Source organism: Octopus bimaculoides, chromosome 2 (genome assembly GCF_001194135.2).
Source record: "Octopus bimaculoides isolate UCB-OBI-ISO-001 chromosome 2, ASM119413v2, whole genome shotgun sequence".
NCBI classification, from domain to species: Eukaryota; Metazoa; Mollusca; class Cephalopoda; order Octopoda; family Octopodidae; genus Octopus; species Octopus bimaculoides.
The window spans coordinates 19,433,418-19,441,073 of NC_068982.1; the positions used below are offsets into that span (position 1 = coordinate 19,433,418).

Here is a 7,656-nt window from a genome sequence, read left to right on the forward strand (position 1 = left end):
CGCTCGGTAGTGAAGTGAAAGCACGCTATAAAAATAAAACTACTGAATAATAATAATAATAATAATAATAATAATAATAATAATAATAATAATAACAACAATAAGGATAATGATGATGATGATTCTTTTAGTTTTTTGTTTGGTAGGTGATGAGTGTACAGCCAGACATGGAACAGCTGTTGTTTCCACTTCGTACCTCTACTTCTGGTTTTCTCTCTGAAACGTCGGTATGATATCCCTTCGTCATATCTCATTTGATAGCCTTCGAAGTTCATTACGACCTGCTTTGGTATGCAGGTCTTATATAACCACATGTCATATCTTATCACATTAATACTAACCTCGCGTGTCATCCCTGTTATATTGTGTCCATTCATGTATTGTAAGATAAGCATATAAGCGTGAGTACGGAACATTATTTTTCTCTGCTTTCATAATAATTCAGCAATTCTAACGTCCAGATTCACACTAATAAATCCCCTGTTTCTATTAAGACACCTATCAGTTAGGGTTTCATAAACGCTTTTTGTGAGGGCTTATAAAAACTCAGTCCAAATTTAGAGGAATATTACATTTTCCCTTGCCTGTCTTTGTATTCCTCAGGCAAGATGGTACACGAGCACGGCCGACTCCACGACAAGCAGTACCATGGCCACGAGTACAGCTACGAACACGGCCAGTTTTCTACGCTCTCTCTTTCATAGTTCTTGAAAACATCTTGGAGTTCGATGGTCAGTGTGAGCGTAGTTATCCCACAGACGGTGATGCCTACTCGTCCAGACGGAGGGTGAAGAAGCTGGGTATTGAAATCAATACAGCACAGTCAGAGCTAATAATGCCCATGTTGACAATGCCCTTACCCATCAATGGTTGATGGCTTCTGGCTTAAATTCAGAAATAGAAGCAGCCCAAGACCAATGCCTACCTACAGGAAACTACCAGGCCAACATATTAAAGCACAGCAACTTCCCAACATGTGCTTGACAACAACAAAATGAAACCTTTGATCATCTTGTCTCCAGGTGTAGTCTTCTTGCGCCTACAGAGTATCTCAATAGGCATGATACAGCATGATAGATCTTCACAATGTAATCACAGGGGGATTTGCAAAAACCTGGACCAGTCCCATGATAAAAATTGGTGGGAACAAAAACAACCCCCAGTACTTGAAAAGGATCACATCTCACTCCTCTGGAACTTCACTATTCAAACTGACAGAAAGATAGATGCAAATAGGCCAGGCATTGTATTGAAAGACTTCAGACAAAAATCAGGCCTTCTCATTGATATGACTGTCCCAATCGATATAAACATATCTGTTAAGACTGACCAAAAACTGAGCGAGTATAAAGATTTTGAAATAGAAATTGGCAAAATGTGAAACCTGGCAAAATGAGGACTAAAACAATACCTGTTGTCATAGGTGCCCTAGGAATGATAGCAAAATGGGCTGATTCCTACCTACCTCAGATAGCAGGAAACCCCAAAAATGGCAGAAATTCAAAAGATAGTGGTCATGGGTACTGCCAATATCCTACGTAAGATAATTTTCATGTTTTCTTAAACATTCTCTAGAACAATACTTTGTGTAGAACCAAATATATGACACCCTAGGTATAACACCAAAATGAAGGTCTAACTTGTCTCTTGAGGTCTTTGGATGAGACTTGGAACCAACTTGTACAAATGCAAAGCAGAAGCCAAACATAAATTAATAATAATAATAATAATAATGATGATAAATGATGATGATGATGATAATGTTTTTTTTAGTTTTAATGTTGATGTCAGTCATGATGATGATTTTAATAATTTTAATATTGATGTTAATAATGATGATATCGATGATGATAATAATATTCTTTTCAATCTTTTTTCAGCTACCAATGAAAAACTGCTGTGTGAGTATAAAGCTTATCTATCATATTGTATGACTGGCATCATTTATAAATTATGAAATTACGTTTAAGAGAAGAGATAGAGTTCACCAGATTATTGATTTTTTTGAAATATTGAACAATAGAGCACAAGATCATCACATTTACTATACTGAATTTAGAATATTGATAGAAATAAGAACAATCAATTTAGCTAATTTATAGTATCAAATCATTTCTCTTTTTTATACTTTTCATTAACGATATTATCCAACTTATATAACTAAATAATGTCTATGTGCTGTGTTGTCAATAGCACTACGTTTCGGTCTATTAACATTGTCTATTATCAGTTCTGAATAGCTGTTTTCAAATCATGTTATTGACATATTTCGTTATATATATAATTCTTCAAATCGTTCAAATAGTTTGAAGAATAGAAGAAAAAACAAACGATTCTTTCTCGACTCCACCCTACTGATTTGAAAAATAAAAGAACACGTAGTCCCAGATATACGAAAGAAGATGTGGTTGTCATTTTGTGACGTTGCATTTGTTCAGAGAAGTTAAAGCTCTTCTGGACTGAACAACCGTAACTACATTATCATAGTGTTTGTTATTTGGAAATTTCAGTTATGAATTATTTATATTTTATCTTTTAATTGTTTCAGCCATTAGACTGCGGCCATGATGGGGCATCGTCTTGAAGAATATATAATCGAATGTATCGACCCCGGTACTTTATTTTTAGGTCTAGTACTTATACTATCGATCTCTTTTGCCGAAGCGTTAAGTTACGGGGAACATAAACACACCATCACCGGTTGTCAAGCGGTTGACGTAAGGAGTACAAGCACAGACAGACAGACAGACACACACACACACACACACTTACGCGCACACACACACACACACACACACACACACACATATATATATATATGTGACGGGCTTTTTTCAGTGTCCGTTTACCAAATCCATTCACAAGACTTTGGTGGGCCCGAGTCTATATTAGAAGACACTTGCCCAAAGTGCCACGCAGTGAGACTGAACCTGTAACCATGTGGTTGGAAAGCAAGATTCTTACCACGCAGCCAAGCTGCGTCTATGAGGATAGATAATTCATCTTTTCCTGCAAATGCTAGAGTAGTGTCTTTCAACTGCTTGCACTAAAATGCCTCTTGTTGAAATTGTAAAGTCACAAATAGCCTACCCTCGTTGCATTAGATTTATACTGTGTTATAGACGTGAAATATGTGTGTTATTTTCATTTATCTTCTCCCCACCAGACTTCTGTAACTAGCCAAAACGTGTGTTACACGCTGTTTAAGAAACACTTTTCTAAACCAAATATATGTATACAATATGTATCTAGAAGACGATCGGAGTTTGATAGGTATGAGGAGTTGAGTTGGAAGACGAATGTAAAATGAATAAATAAATAAATAAATAAATAAATAAATAAAAGGTGGTTCATATTCAAATTACTTTCTAAACAGTAGACCATGCACATATGTTTTATATTTAAGAATAAACAGGAAATGTGAAATTGTATCGTTCCTGTTCTTATATTTTTTTTCAAGCGTATATAATAAGCGTAAATAGCTGAAGTTAATTCTCTTCAACGCGGAATGTAAAATACGTAGCAGACGTGACTTCCCGCTCGCTATAAGTACTGCACGTGCAACATTTTGTTTACCGTTGTTATTCTTGTTTACAACGTTGTAAATCTTGAGCGAGACGAAAACAGATCCAAAGAAAAAAACATCTCCCATTTTACTCTTATATGTTATAACCAGGCCTATACTATCGAATATTGTCTTTTATCGGTTTTAAATGATTTGTTGTGATATGAATGAAATTTAATAGCTATTTCTAATAGGCTTGTAGTATTTTTTCATGAAGGATATTAGTGGTGGTGATATGACTTTTAATATTTTTTATCAAGTGGGTTCTAATCGTTTTAGATAACGTCAATATCGTAATCGCAATATTACCATCGATTTTAACCTAATTCAACCATTTCACAAGCAACGATGCTCCGCTTTACAAAGACCTCTGTAAGCTTATACTATACAGTATGACGCGTATGAAATGCTTAAATCTGTACCTGAATAATTCAGCTGCACCAATGATTTTCTATGTGAACGAAAATCTACGAATAGAAATCAATCTTCTTTTATCATTTATTTGTTTTAGTCTGTGGACTGCGGCCCTGCTTGAGAAACTTCCTTGAAAGCTTCTGAACGAAAGTATCGCCTCCAATACTTACATTTTAAAGCCTGGCCCTTATTCTGTTGGTCTTTTTCCCAACCAGATAAGGTACGGGTACATACAGAAAAAGAAACAACATTAGTTCTCAAGCTCTGGTGGGCGACAAACACGAACTCACCCATATAGATATTTACGTATATAAGATGGTCTCCAAATCCATTCTCAAATATTTCGTCCACCCGGGGATATGGTACAACACCTCAGGTTTCAATCCGTGGAACTGAGCCTGAAACCTGCCACATTTGCGCCAGGAAATTGTTTTATCCAAATAGTGCTTTGCATTATCAGAAACATTAGTATAAGAATGAATGCATTAAGAGGATGTTTGATTTGATCTAAATAGCATTTGATGCATATTGAATGCCTATGATCTGTAAAATATTTAAACATCAAACTAACAGGAATTAATCAATAATTTTATATTTGCTATCTAAAAACATTCAGCGATTATAAAATATAATTATTGAAATTTTGTTCTGTTTATGGCAAATTTGTATCTTGATAAGGAATATAAATGTTTCTTGATTTAATTAAAGGATGATTTGTTTATGGTATCCTATCCATGAAGTAACACTAATTCAAATGTAACAAATATTATGAGATTTAGTAAACTGAATAAAATCTACAAAACTTTGCTTACTTCCTTTCATAGCTGCATCATTTACAATTGCAAATTTTATTTAATTACTAATTTTTTGATCATGAAAAATATTAAGTAATTCATTGAAATATTATTAAATTCATGTGAGCTTTTATGTAGCTTAAATTGGCCAATCTATTTTGGCTCACGTTTCTTCTACCAATACAACATGCAAAATATATTCTTTATCTATAATGTTACAGTTTCCTTTATGTGTTCAGACATCAGGTTTTCTTGTAGAAAGTCACAACAAGGGATCAAATGAAAGAATATCCCTGCACCAATAATAGGAATGAAGATGTAAAAGCAAAGTAGAAAGACTAGAGCTAGAACAGGAAAGTATGATGTACTGGGAACGAAAAATACAGGGATGTACAATAAGGGAACATATCAGTATGAGAAGCTATTAAATCCCAAAGAACTCTTTTCTTAGTTTTGCAGTCAAAGGCGACTGCTGCATGATTATTACATAGCCTTAGAAACACGTATGAAATGTACTCTAGCAGTTACATGCTAGCGAATATGACATGGGAAAATGTGCCATGCTTTCAATAATTGTTTTATGTAACCGTAACTAAATATATCCACTCTCTCGACCAGCCTATTCTTGATTTTGCACAACGCCCAGAATGTAGCTGCTTAATCAAAAAGAATCTGCACTGCCCTCAGCGTGTAGGAATTTTAGCTGAGTAAATTATACATAGATAAAGTTAAATGCTTCTCTCGAATACACAGCGCTTTGCCCGGTCGAGAAATCGAACCCGTTCTCGTATCGTTTTTGGTCAACAAATTAGCCCCTTGAACACGTACTATTAGAAAAGGCGTGTACAACGAAAGAAAAGCACTTTGAAATCTAGAATTCATATACTTTGTTAAAAATATCTAATCATTATGTGTGTATGCTAAGAATTAATTTCAGACAGATGTGAGTTGCAGTAAAATGATCTAAGAAATTATTTTTTTGTTATTTTTTGAAACCTTTAATCTCTTGAACTATAGATGCTTATAACTAAGGGTTATGTTGTGTATGCCTAAAATCCCTTATCTCCAGGAAATTAATGTCACATATGTTTTATTTATAGCGGAATATTATCATGTTAACATTTAATTTTTCTCCTTACCTAAATGAAACTGCATCGGTATTGAATTAACATTTTAATAGCTTCTTATTTTCATGAATCATAGCAAATATATTCTTTTTAATTACATTTTTGTTTCCAGCTGGAAATTACCTACGTAACCTATTTTGGTATTTTGGGAGGATCTGCTGTATAAATATTCTTATCAGCTTTGTGAACACAGATTCTAACATTCTTTACTATTTATTTACGGAATTACACTGAGCTAAACTAATCTGAACTGGTATAGCTTAATCCATCGTAATTGTTTTTTGCTATTTCCTGCATATAGTCATATGTTCAATTGGTAGTTTTGCTCTCACGGTTTCTCCAGCTTTAGATTTCGCTATAATTTAGAAAAATAATAACGTGCTATACAATATAAGGAAGGGTATAGCTGGGATGTAATAATTCTGTAACAAGTTAAAGAACAATGTGAATTAGAAGAGCTAAGACTGAAAGCAAAATGACACTAAGCGAATTCGGATTACAAGCGTCATCGCCCAGACAGTTATGCACTTGTTCAAATTCCCTTGAAGCATAATTATATGTTGACTATATTTCATTGATCCAATACATAAACAACGAGATGTCAAGGATTCTATTACTCTTTTACGAGTATCAGCAATTTCTCTTTCTATGCGCCCTTTTAAAGCCTAGCCAGGCTCATGGGCCCGGTTTCCTGGTTTCAATGGCGTATGCGTTCCCCAGCTGGACGGGACGCCAGTCCATCGCAGATCAGCAATTTCACTAAAGTATTATTCCAAACATGAAGAACGACACCGTGCCTCTACTTTGATACAAATCTATTCCTCTTTTTTGACGTACAGTGAGAATATTTTGTAAATACTGAACTGTATTTATTTCGCGAATACTTGACAAGAAAACGCTTAGCAGTTTCAATAATGTTTAAAACATGAATATTGATAACTACATCACTGAATATCACATTTAGTAGAACCTGAGGCTAAACGCCTTGTTGTGTTTAGCTACGTCTTTTCAGCTGTTCATATTGCATCTCACCTTTCGGGTATCTAACAACAGAAGGAATCGATTAAACTGATCACAGCACCATTCTCAGAATATATTGCTACCTAGTGGTAGGCGAATAAGTAATCACCATCTGAATTTTAGTGACATGTATGACAAAATTAACACTGGTAGTTCCACACGAATTAAATGCTCCAAGCCGTCTATTATTTGGTAATAAAGTCATGTGTCTGCGTGTACATTAATACAAGTTCAATCATGGCTTCTGATTTTTATGCATGTAAATGATACGTATGTATATGTACTTATGTATGCATGTGTGCGTGACTACAAGTGCACATACACGCAAACACAAATATATACATGTATATATGTGTATGTGTGTATGTGAGAGAGGGAGACCGAGAGATTTGAAGTCAATATATTTTTGCATGCATTTAAATACATACAGACATATTCATATATATATATATATATATATACTAGCAGAAATACCCGGCGTTGCCCGGGTTAAAGAGAATAATGATATCTAAAAACGCCGTCTAGACTACGCAACATCTTTATATATAGAGATGTATATACACACACGCACCCAAACACACGTATATATATGTATATCAATATAAATATATGAAAGTCAATGAAGTTTCGTAAAAGAAGGTGATCATGTACATACTTTCTTGCTGTTGTGATTACAACACCTCGTTGTAAACTATGTTCCTTGTTTTCCCTTGTGGAGCATATACAAATAGTTTTT

At 34.5% G+C, this 7,656-nt stretch overlaps 1 protein-coding gene across 1 annotated transcript in view; it reads left to right on the forward strand.

The window, feature by feature from the left end:
• The first annotated feature begins 1,877 nt into the window (after positions 1-1,877).
• LOC106882687 (5-hydroxytryptamine receptor 1) overlaps positions 1,878-7,656 on the forward strand; it is an 85,186-nt gene continuing 79,407 nt past the window's right edge. Inside the window, exon 1 of the mRNA XM_014933449.2 lies at positions 1,878-1,901. The gene's annotated coding sequence lies outside the window, so the exon portion shown is untranslated. The remainder of the gene's footprint in view (positions 1,902-7,656) is intronic.